The sequence below is a fragment of the Triticum dicoccoides genome, chromosome 5B, assembly GCF_002162155.2.
Source record: "Triticum dicoccoides isolate Atlit2015 ecotype Zavitan chromosome 5B, WEW_v2.0, whole genome shotgun sequence".
Lineage (NCBI taxonomy): Eukaryota > Viridiplantae > Streptophyta > Magnoliopsida > Poales > Poaceae > Triticum > Triticum dicoccoides.
Genome location: NC_041389.1, coordinates 130,165,005 through 130,177,905, shown reverse-complemented (window position 1 = coordinate 130,177,905; position 12,901 = coordinate 130,165,005).

Below are 12,901 nucleotides of genomic sequence, written 5' to 3'. Positions count from 1 at the left end.
CACTGATGACTTGAGTAGATATGGGTATGTCTACTTAATGAAACACAAGTCTGAGACCTTTGAAAAGTTCAAGGAATTTCAGAATGAGGTAGAGAATCAACGTGACCGAAAGATAAAATTCTTACGATCAGATCGTGGAGGAGAATACTTAAGTCACGAATTTGGTACACACTTAAGGAAATGTGGAATCGTTTCACAACTCACGCCGCCTGGAACACCTCAGCAAAACGGTGTGTCCGAACGTCGTAATCGCACCCTATTGGATATGGTGCGGTCTATGATGTCTCTTACCGATTTACCGCTATCATTTTGGGGATACGCTCTAGAGACAGCTACATTCACTTTAAATAGGGCACCGTCTAAATCCGTTGAGACGACACCGTATGAATTATGGTTTGGAAAGAAACCTAAGCTGTCGTTTCTAAAAGTTTGGGGATGCGATGCTTATGTCAAGAAACTTCAACCTGAAAAGCTCGAACCCAAGTCGGAAAAATGCGTATTCATAGGATACCCTAAGGAAACTGTAGGGTATACCTTCTACTTAAGATCCGAAGGCAAGATCTTTGTAGCCAAGAACGGATGCTTTCTGGAAAAAGAGTTTCTCTCGAAAGAAGTAAGTGGGAGGAAAGTAGAACTCGATGAAGTACTACCTCTTGAGCGGGAAAGTGGCGCAACGCTGGAAACCGTTCCTGTGATGCCCACACCAACTGAAGAGGAAAACAATGATGATGATCAAGGTACTTCGGATCAAGTTACTGCTGAACTTCGTAGGTCCACAAGGACACGTTCCGCACCAGAGTGGTACGGCAACCCTGTCCTGGAAATCATGTTGTTAGACAACAATGAACCTTCGAACTATGAAGAAGCAATGGTGGGCCCGGATTCCAACAAATGGCTTGAAGCCATGAAATCCGAGATAGAATCCATGTATGAAAACAAAGTATGGACTTTGACAGACTTGCCCGATGATCGGCGAGCGATAGAAAACAAATGGATCTTTAAGAAGAAGACGGACGCGGATGGTAATGTTACCATCTATAAGGCTCGACTTGTCGCTAAGGGTTATCGACAAGTTCAAGGGATTGACTACGACGAGACTTTCTCTCCCGTAGCGAAGCTGAAGTCCGTCCGAATCATGTTAGCAATTGCCGCATACTATGATTATGAGATATGGCAAATGGACCTCAAAACGGCATTCCTTAACGGACATCTTAAGGAAGAACTGTATATGATGCAGCCGGAAGGTTTTGTCGATCCTCGGAACGCTAACAAAGTATGCAAGCTCCAGCGATCCATTTATGGACTGGTGCAAGCATCTCGGAGTTGGAACATTCGCTTTGATGAGATGATCAAAGCGTTTGGGTTTATGCAGACTTATGGAGAAGCCTGCGTTTACAAGAAAGTGAGTGGGAGCTCTATAGCATTTCTCATATTATATGTAGACGACATACTCTTGATGGGAAATAATATATAATTTCTGGACAGCATTAAGGCCTACTTGAATAAGTGTTTTTCAATGAAGGACCTTGGAGAAGCTGCTTATATATTAGGCATCAAGATCTATAGAGATAGATCGAGACGCCTCATAGGTCTTTCACAAAGCACATACCTTGATAAGATTTTGAAGAGGTTTAAAATGGATCAGTCCAAGAAGGGGTTCTTGCCTATGTTACAAGGTGTGAGATTGAGCTCGGCTCAGTCACCGACCACGGCAAAAGATAAAGAAGAGATGAGTGTCATCCCCTATGCTTCAGCCATAGGATCTATTATGTATGCCATGCTGTGTACCAGACCCGATGTAAACCTTGCCGTATGTTTGGTAGCAAGATACCAAAGTAATCCCGGCAAGGAACACTGGACAGCGGTCAAAACTATCCTAAAGTACCTGAAAAGGACGAAGGACATGTTTCTTGTTTATGGAAGAGACGAAGAGCTCGTCGTAAAGGGTTACGTCGACGCTAGCTTCGACTCAGATCTGGATGACTCTAAGTCACAAACCGGATACGTGTATATGTTGAATGGTGGAGCAGTAAGCTGGTGCAGCTGCAAGCAGAGCGTCGTGGCGGGATCTACGTGTGAAGCGGAGTACATGGCAGCCTCGGAGGCAGCGCATGAAGCGATTTGGGTGAAGGAGTTCATCACCGACCTAGGAGTCATACCCAATGCGTCGGGGCCGATCAAACTCTTCTGTGACAACACTGGAGCTATTGCCCTCGCCAAGGAGCCCAGGTTTCACAAGAAGACCAGGCACATCAAGCGTCGTTTCAACTCCATCCGTGAAAATGTTCAAGATGGAGACATAGAGATTTGCAAAGTGCACACGGATCTAAATGTCGCAGATCCACTGACTAAACCTCTCTCGCGTGCAAAACATGATCAACACCAGAACTCTATGGGTGTTCGATTCATCACAATGTAACTAGATTGGTGACTCTAGTGCAAGTGGGAGACTGTTGGAAATATGCCCTAGAGGCAATAATAAAAGTATTATTATATTTCAATGTTCATGATAAATGTCTTTTATTCATGCTATAACTGTATTATCCGGAAATCGTAATACACGTGTGAATACTTAGACCACAATATGTCCCTGGTGAGCCTCTAGTTGACCAGCTCGTTGTGATCAACAGATAGTCATGGTTTCCTGACTATGGACATTGGATGTCATTGATAACGGGATCACATCATTAGGAGAATGATGTGATGGACAAGACCCAATCCTAAGCATAGCATAAAAGATCGTGTAGTTCGTTTTGCTAGAGCTTTGCCAATGTCAAGTATCTCTTCCTTAGACCATGAGATCGTGTAACTCCCGGATACCGTAAGAGTGCCTTGGGTGTATCAAACATCACAACGTAACTGGGTGACTATAAAGGTGCATTACAGGTATCTCCGAAAGTAGCTGTTGGGTTGACACGGATCGAGACTGGGATTTGTCACTCCGTATGACGGAGAGGTATCTCTGGGCCCACTCGGTAATGCATCATCATTATGAGCTCAATGTGACCAAGGTGTTGGACACGGGATCATGCATTACGGTACGAGTAAAGTGACTTGCCGGTAACGAGACTGAACAAGGTATTGGGATACCGACGATCGAGTCTCGGGCAAGTAACGTACCGATTGACAAAGGGAATTGCATACAGGGTTTGATCGAATCCTCGACATAGTGGTTCATCCGATGACAACATCGAGGAGCATGTGGGAGCCATCATGGGTATCCAGATCCCGCTGTTGGTTATTGACTGAGAGCGTCTCGGTCATGTCTGCATGTCTCCCGAACCCGTAGGGTCTACACACTTAAGGTTCGGTGACGCTAGGGTTATTAGGAAGACTAGTATGTGACTACCGAGTGTTGTTCGGAGTCCCGGATGGGATCCTGGACGTCACGACGAGATCCGGAATGGTCCGGAGGTAAATATTTATATATGGGAAGTTGTCAAACGGACACCGGGAAGTTTCGGGGTCATACCGGTATTGTACCGGGGCCACCGGAAGGGTTTCGGGGGTCCACCGGGAGGGGCCACCCCTCCCGGGGGGCCACATGGGCTGCGTGGGGCAGGGAGCCAGCCCCTGGTGGGCTGGCCGCACCCCCCTCCCTTGGGCCCATGCGCCTAGGGTTGAGGGGGAACCCTAGAGGGGGCGCCCCCCTTGACTTGGGGGGCAAGCCACCCTCTCCCCTCTCCCCTAGGCCGCTGCACCCCCCCTAGATGGGTTCTAGGGGCCGGCCCCCTTCTCCCTTCCCCCTATAAATAGAGGGGTGAGGGGAGGGCAGCCGGACCACCCTCCAAGGCGCAGCCCTCCCCTCCCCAACACCTCTCCTCCTCCGTTGTGTGCTTGGCGAAGCCCTGTCGGAGTACTGCCTCTCCATCATCACCACGCCGTCATGCTGCCGGTGGAGCTGTCTTCCTCAACCTCTCCTTCCCCCTTGCTGGATCAAGAAGGAGGAGACGTCTCCCGTCCCGTACGTGTGTTGAACGCGGAGGTGCTGTCCGTTCAACACTTGGTCATCGGTGATTCGAATCACGTCGAGTACGACTACATCATCACCTTGCAAGCTTCCGCACGCGATCTACAAGTGGTATGTAGATGCAAACTCTCTCCCTTGACTCGTTGCTTAGATGAACTCATAGATGGATCTTGGTGAAACCGTAGGAAAAATTTTAATTTTCTGCAACGTTCCCCAACAAGTAGGCCCATAGGTAAGCCTCCGAAACGGTGCGCCCCAGATGTCAGGGGAAGGAATCATTTTTTGGGTGGCTGAAGCTAAGAATATCCGAGATTGAAGAAGAAGCACGACATCCGTTGGATAGACATCCAACGGTCACTGCTGCTAGAACCGTGTGTTGACTATAATAAGTTGACAAAGCCTTGCATACGCGTCAACTTATTTTTTTAGGGGACGCGTCACTTAGTAGGCCCACAAGTGTGTGACAGAGAACTTATAGCCCATTTTCCTTTTGTAAGAATGTACAACCCATTTTTGAATTCTAATGGAATTTAGAACAGCCCATTTACAGTTTGTTAAAAGTACAACCCATTTTCTAGCTAGGACAACGATTAATAATTTCAACCAACCATTGAAGACAGAATTCAATAAAATTTCCCACATTTTGATGGGATCCGAAATATTTTTTTCCGAAATTTCTAGTCAGATTAAATATAAATTTGTATTACGTAAAAATCCAACGAAACATTGCGCGCGCAACAACGAAAATTTAAGATTTTCAAAATCCATAAATTATATTTTATAAACTAATTTCGTGTTTGGTGCATTTTTTATAGTTACTGCTCAGTTTTTGTAATTACATCCCATTTATTATTTTTAAAGCCCATATTCTTCTTAAGCCTAATGCATCCCTCCTAGGAAAGATTTGCAGCCCAGCGGGGCGGAGAATAACAAGTTGACCTTGCCTGGGTATTCCTCAAAAAGACGTATAGCTGGGCTAGCCATTTTCATCTTGAAAAAAGTAGTATCTGGGCTGGATATCTGGCCTGGGCTAGACGGGCCACAGCCCGCCCAGTTAATATCCTGCTCTCCTCTGAACAACAACGAAATCATCGCCAAGAAAAACTCTATAGTGCTCACGCCTCAAAAACACAAATACTGCTCGAGCTACTTGGTCCCAGCTGTCGGCCGCACCTTGTGCAATTCTCTCGTTTATATTGAGTACATAGGTTGACAATGGTGTGGGACCGTGATGTCAGGAAACCAGGAGAAAGCAAAAAAAATATAGTTGTACATAATAAGGCGACACTTGCGTACATACAGCTATGGCCCTAGTGGGTCCCTAGTGTCATCCAGTCAAAATAAAGTCATCTCCTGAATCCTCATGTTCGTTGACCATGTTAACAATGCTCAGCGCCACGGCGAGCGCAACAACTCAAAGGGCAATGGAGAGGGCCTCACATGCCCTAAGGAGGTCTGATACAGCGCCCGCTACTCATTCAGGAAGCCAGGATCATCGGACACCTCTGAGCACCTTCGAGAAACTGAGACGGCATGAAATGGTAAGGCCACGCTTGGGAGCTCTGGTTTATTTTAAACCTGTATTAACATACAAGTGTAATTTACTCGTCATTGGAAGGCCCGAGGTCTGTAAGTAAAACCGGCGGGTTACACGTGTAATTTGAGATACCAGTGTATATTTTACGAGCATTGCTATATGGACGAAATTACCAGACGATACATGCATGACGTGCGTATCATGCCATCCATGGGCAAGGCTGAAACAACAACTAACGGCTGGATTAGCAATCGTCCAAATGTCGTTGAGCGTTTTTATCCTGTGTGAAGTACTTCCGATATTTTGCTAGTCGAAATCGACCAACAAAGCGCCTTCGCCCTATACCATCTCCTTTAACTTACAAGCGTCAGTTTTACCAGCGGTTTTGGTTGGAAAACGACGATCCAATCACGACCTAATATCATGAGTTGGTCGGAAGATCATATGGTTTCACGTCTAACCTACCCGACATGTCGTATAGGCTATGAATGAAACATCAGACGATGAACTTCTTACGCACGGAAACAACAGAAGAGGATGATCTTCTTAACAAGCAAATCACTGGCATTAGATCAACATGCAAAACAATACGAAGCATTATTCTCAGGAGGCACGGTGAACAGCTCATGATGCCGCATGCCACAACATTCCAAGCTCAACTTTGCAATCAAACACAAGGCCTGACATTACATAGACAATATTTAGAACAAACTCTTAACACAGGAATATCTCAGCAGAGTAACTATTTACTTCTAAACTGAACACAGGAATAGGAAAAAACACTCGACGCTGCTCACAGCAAGGGCGTCCCACTCAAAAATATCAAATGCATGTCTTCTGGCTAACATCAATGAGCAAATTTTGACAAGGTTTTCCAATTCCAATATATTAAACTAATGTCTTCTTGCTAACATCAATGAGCAAATTTTGACAAGGTTTTCCAATTCCAATATATTAAACTAACGTCTTCTTGCTAACATAAATGATTAAACTTTGACAAGCTTTTCCCATTCAAAATATGTAATGCCTCTGATTGTGTCCTGCCTTAGCTTCTTGTACTTGTTTGGGAACTTTTTGCCCAGGGCACTCCACGTGTTGTTAAATTGCCAATGGTCTCTGCAGACTAGTCATGTTAACGGTGTCTAATAATACTCTGTAAAGCTTCTCTGTCATTCCTTCTATAATGTACCGCAACCAGTGACTGCTTCTTTCTGCAAAGTGGAATAACCAGCTGGACCCAGTAACGCAACAATTTGCCTTGGATACATTGGCTCCTTTTGTGCAGTTCAACTAAAATCGAAGTCGGAATAAAACCGAGCTTTAATTTTGATATCCCTGTAAGCAACAATAGGTATAAGGGAAACAATTACTGAGAAATAACGGTTGATGACTTGTCTTAATGGGAAACAAAGCAGGAGAGTAGCAATTCTCCATCAGTGTGATTCATTCATATTGACTGAGACATTATCTTAACAATGCCTTGGTTCAACATGTATAAAGAACGACAAAGCAGAAAAGTACCATTCCTAAAACAATGCAACTGATTCATTTTTAAAGAGACATTATCTTAACAATACCTTGGTTAAACATGTAGAAAGAACTAAAAAGCAGGATAGTACCATTCCTAACAAGTGTTGCAGTTTTGAACTAAGATCCAGTAGTTAATTAATTCTAAGAGTGGCATTGCTTAATTTTACCAGCGGCATTAGATTAACGAAAAGCATAAACAGTTCTAGGGGAGAGTTGGCGCAACAACAATATGTGCTTCCATCTACTTATAAAGGGGGTGATGCAGAGTTTGTTGTAACAAAGCAACAAGCATCATGTCTGGGTTGGTCCCATTTTTGTTCACTACTTAATGGGAAAAGGCAGCAATACAATAGCTTCAATTCAACATTTATTTAAAATAGTACCAAAACAAGCAGCACAACATCTCAAAGCACACTGCACAATCATGTGGATGAAGGCCTGTACTGACCTTTCATGAGAACACTAGGATAAAATACAAATCTGCTAACACGAATAGGAAATCCAATCTCCTTTTGTGCAGTTGCACTGAAATCAAGCAAAGTGTTTCATGTAGCGAAGCAAAATGTCGCAATAGCAACAAGTTGAATAGATATCATGTGGTTGAGACCAAGATTTGAAACAACTCGACAGGAACACTGTAAACAAATCTCGATCTCCTTTTGTGCAGTTCCTCCAAAATTAAGCAAAGTCACTGGTGTGACATTCAAGTTGACTGCACAAAACACTCTTAAAACATAAGTGTTTTGAGTAGTGAAGCAAAATGTCGCAATAGCAACAAGTTGAATCGATACCCCTATTTTAACAGAGGCAAAAAAGGAAACAATTACTTGCCGATAAAGGAGGATGAAATAAACGGTGACAGAAAGAAACATCTAACTTATCTTGGATGGCAAACAAAGTAGGATAGTAGCATTTCTAAAACGGTTGCATTAATTCATATTAACAGAGACACTCTCTTGAAACAACATTCGTTAAAAAATGTAATTTACTTTTAACAGTGGCATTGCTTCAATTTTCTGGCGGCATTCTTAGATTAACAACAACAAGTAGCTGTATGGGACATGCTAGCACCATGTGCACCCACACGTATAAATGGGTGATGCAGAGTATGTAGCCAAGCAGCATATCTGTGTTGGTCCCATATTTGTTCTCTTTGAACTTTTTTCCTATGTGAGGGCAGCAAATCTAGTCCTGCACAAACTACCCGACCCCCCTAGTTTCTTTCCCTTTTCAACAAAGAGATCGGTTCCTTACAGATGTGTGTACTGGGTTACCCCCCTTTTCCCTTTTCGACCAACAAAGCGGCTGGATAGCCAGTCTATACCACTTTTCCTCCCTCCTTTCCTCATTGAACCACGTCCTAGATTCATGCTCCACCTCACCGCACCTTTCTTTCCTATTTGAACCAAGACCTAGATTCGACTACAGATCGAAAAAGATCCACATGCAGCTAGAGCAACGACGGTTTCAAAGAAACTTATACCTTAGGGTCATCGGGATGTGGCAAGGCGTGCAGTGGGAGGCCAGATCTGCCCACACTACGTACGGCAACGAGGAAGAAGGGGTCGGTGGCCCTCCCGCACAGGCGCTGGGTGAAAGAGAACAGCGCAACCGGTAGTGGATTGCCTCACTCGCCGAAGGCGATAGAGTTAACACTGCACCTCCTCCCCTTCCCGGTGCGACGGGATACGGACGCCTCCTTCACCAGCTATGAGGGGAGAGAGAGAGACAAGAGGCCAACACAGTCTTGTTTAGATCTGGTGAAGAGAGGGTGAGAGACTGTGAATATAGCAAACCCTAGCAAATGAACGCTGAGCCTCGAGTGTGTAACATATATGTATTGCGGCGAGCGTGTGGAGAGTGCAAACCCTAGTGAACAAGCGTTGAGGCTCCCGCTTTTATATATAATAATGTAGTACGGACTGAGCTCGGGTGCCTTCACTCCATCTGCTTTTGGCTGTATGACAGGTGAGCCAGCCACATTTTGGGCCCACCTGTCATAAACCCAAAGGCAGGTGCACTAAGTCAATGAAGCTGCGTCCATATAGTACTCTCATGTGTATACGACTAATATATAGTGGAGTGATTTTCTTATTCTCTCCATAACAATCGTTTTAAATTGTGTAAGTACGAAACGAAACTCTTTATTTAATGTACAGTGAAGAAAACTAGTACTACTACTTCCGATGAACTAACGATCCATGCCCACGCGTCCTGGTCACACTTCCTGTCCTTCACGTGTGGTACACTACCCTTCTTAAGTGAACAACCACACATGCGCCAAATTATCGGAAACGCGTGAGAGTGTGTACAAATAAAGAATTTTAATTTCAATTATCGGAAAGGTTTGAGAGTATTACAAAGTTTGACTTCAATCAAATCTAATATGCGGAGTAAATAAAAATGGAGGGCTACTACGTCCATCCGGGTTTTTAGTCCACACCATTTTTTAAATCAAAGTTAATAGCTGGACAAATAAAATTACAAGGGAGCTGGAGACAAAGTTGTGAGAAGGCTTAGAAATCAATACAAAACTTATGCTCTTAGTACCAACATCGATCCTTCTTCGAGGAAACATTTGGTTCATAGCCAATTGTGTGATAAAATTGCACCAACGTGAAAGACGACTGCACCTCCAACGCAACCAAGGTGAACTAACGAAGGATATCATCTTTGTGTGTAACAAGCAAAGAGCACTGATGGAAGACAACTTGTTTTTCATTGAAAATCGATCAGCTTCACAAGCCGACACAACCATGAGGCGCAACCATGAGCATCGATAGGTCATGTGGTGATGCATCATCCATTTGGCATCAAGTTTGGGTGAGGCACCTATGAAGTTCGACAAATCCTCACTGTGGTCTGTTTCTTCTCAGTAATCAAGCTCGAGGAAGGAAGAACCACGTGGCAGAGGATAGTGAGGCGGAACAACAATGGCCATCCAATTTTGTGCAGTTCCACTAAAATTGAGGAAGGCTTGCCCGGGTATGGAGACACACATCGCTGTTTCCAAAAATATAAAAAAGGGTTAATGAAAAGTACACCAACAAACAGAAGCATCATAATTATATCTTGATGGGAACTAAACCAAGATACCCGAGAAAAAAAGCATTTCTTCATTTAACCAGTGATAGTACTACCACCATATGGACAATGACTGCACAACCACCATGTACTTTTTGTCGAAACAACATGTATACCTCCACCGAGGCATAAATTAGGACAACTTTTCGAGTGGCATTTCCTCTATAATAGTACTAGTAGGTGATGTTGGACCAGCCGATGAACCCTAGCTACTATGCATGGGGAGCTGGGGAGTAGTTGCATAGAAGAAAACCCGCACGCAGCGACTTGGGGAGCTGGACCAGTGCAAGAAGTTATACCTCAGGTGGGCGAGATGTCGTTTAGGCGGGCGGGCAGTATCTGCCCACACGACGGCAGCGAACAAGGGCACGGAGGATCTTCATCCGCGCCAGCGCCGGCTCCGAGAGGACGATGCGCATCGGCTCCCTCTGTTGCCGACGGCGACAACGTCAACGCTGCACCTCCTCACCTCCCGCAGCGGACGGGATTCGGCCGGATCTGTGACCACCGGTGAGGAGAGAGATAGACTGGACACTGTCATCTTGTTTTGATATGGAGAGGGTGAGAGAGCGAGACGCGAGAAACTCTATCAAATAAGAGGCTATAATAGAGTAAAAAAATCTCTCCATAGCAGTGGTTTTAAATAGAATACACGCGTTCCCGGAAAAAGAAACGAAAACTGGCGGACAATTTTTTAAGGGTCTGCCTAGGACACATCTAGATGTGACATAGTTATGTCACATCTAAGTTGATGTCCACTCTGTTTGTGGTCTATTTTTTTGTCCTAGTTTTTTTTGTTTCTTGTTGCTACATTATATACTTGTGGGAGCTTAGATGTGATATCCTTAAATAACATCTAGATGTGAATTAGACAAACTGATTTTCTAACGTACCAAGAAAGAAAACTCGATCAAAAACACGCCCCCGCTTCCAGGTCGCGAGAGTCGTCGCACACACACACATAGACATAGACATGCATATCTGTGTTTACGTAAAATTCCATTTCCGTCTCCATATCCAATCATATTTGTCCAAATGGCACATTATTTATGTTGTTAATTATATACGAAGCAATATTAACGTACATCATCTCTTGTTTGCGCACGTCCGGACCGCTGCCACGGCCGGTCCTGACCAACCCGAACCCTCTTCATCACCCGCGCGTGCTTCCCGCCCGAAACGTTCAGTGCCGCATTCATGCCCGGCCAGAGCGGACGCGACCTCTCACTGGCGCCGGCATTGAAGCGGCGCGCCGGCTGAGAGAGCGTTGCCCGTGCCGCTTCCGGGTGCACGCAGCTGCTCCGTGTTCAAAGGTCGCAATAGCCGGCTACAACATGCATGTAAAAAGTTCTTGGGAGTCCGTGCTACAGCTAGCTGTCCTCCCCCAACTTGTCAATCTCTTCCAGTAGTGCTAGTAGTACTCCATGGCGCGATCCATTGACAAGCAGGTGGGAAATTTATCATATACTCGATTTGCAGTGAGTGGCATGCCGAGCGACCGTGTGGGGTCGAGCCATGGAGGAGGGTGAGACACGAACACGACAGACGTGATTTAAACGTTAGTTTTGCTCGATGGCGCGATCCAACGAAACGAAACGTTGGTTTCTCTCCGTTTCCATTTTTTCTCCGGAAAAACGGAAACTTTCCACTACATTTTCATTCCTATTCCAAGGTTGCCCCGTTACAACATTCCATCAAATACAAAGGAAAATTAACACGCATGCTGATGCATCTCAATGATTCACAGATCATAGCCAATATTTACTTCACAACTAAAGAAAAAAGTTGTGAGAGCGTGTATGAAAGAAAAACTACTTATGGGGTCACTACGACTTAAACCCTAAACCCTAAACATGATTTAATTCCCTGGCCAGGTAGAACCTGTCGAAGGAAAGACGGCTGGCACCCTTGGATCATATGATGCTTTTGTGCAGTTCCACTAAAATCGACCTGAGCATCCCTGATGGCAAAGATATTGAAGAAGTGTGATTAGAATAATAGTACTGGCACTAGTTCATGAGACATAAACTCATCACAAGTAGATGCCGGTAGAAGTAGAGAAAGATCGACATGGAGATGGAGCTACGGTAGTGGAGCAAGTCGGCTCCAAAAGGAAGATGGACTACCTGGGATGTCGGGCTGTAGCTAGAAGGGCGGTTGGGACGCGGCATCGGCCCATACCGCAGTGACCCCCGATTGGGATGCATCGACTGTGGGTTTTCTCCCTCGCCGATGTCGACCGCGTCTACGCAGAACATTGTTCCCTTCCCCCAGCTGCAGGATCAGGCTCGTCATTCTATGCTTGTGAAGAGAGCAACCTTAGCAAGCAGGCTTGTAGCTTAGGCTCCTGCTAGTGTATATATAGTGGTTATCTTTTTCTCTCCATATCAACCATTTTATATTGCGTACGTTTCATTCAAGAGTGAAATGATGGTTGCTTCTTCCGACTAACTTACTGTGTTATTTGACTGCTGCTTAGTGGCCCCTACACGTACTCCCTCTACGTGTATGCAATAGTCACACGTACACATGGACGCAAAAACGCGCGCGATGCCCTAATGCATGCATGTCCGAGCACACAATGGAACACACACGGTCACGCTAAGTGCTCAACCTACATGTGCATGCACACACATACTCAGTCAGGGTGAGCTAGTGACCGTATAAACAACGGAATATATATATATATATATATATATATATATATATATATATATATATTGAGTGCAATGAGCGTATTATGAAGTCCACTGACCGTATTTTTACAAATATACAGTGAC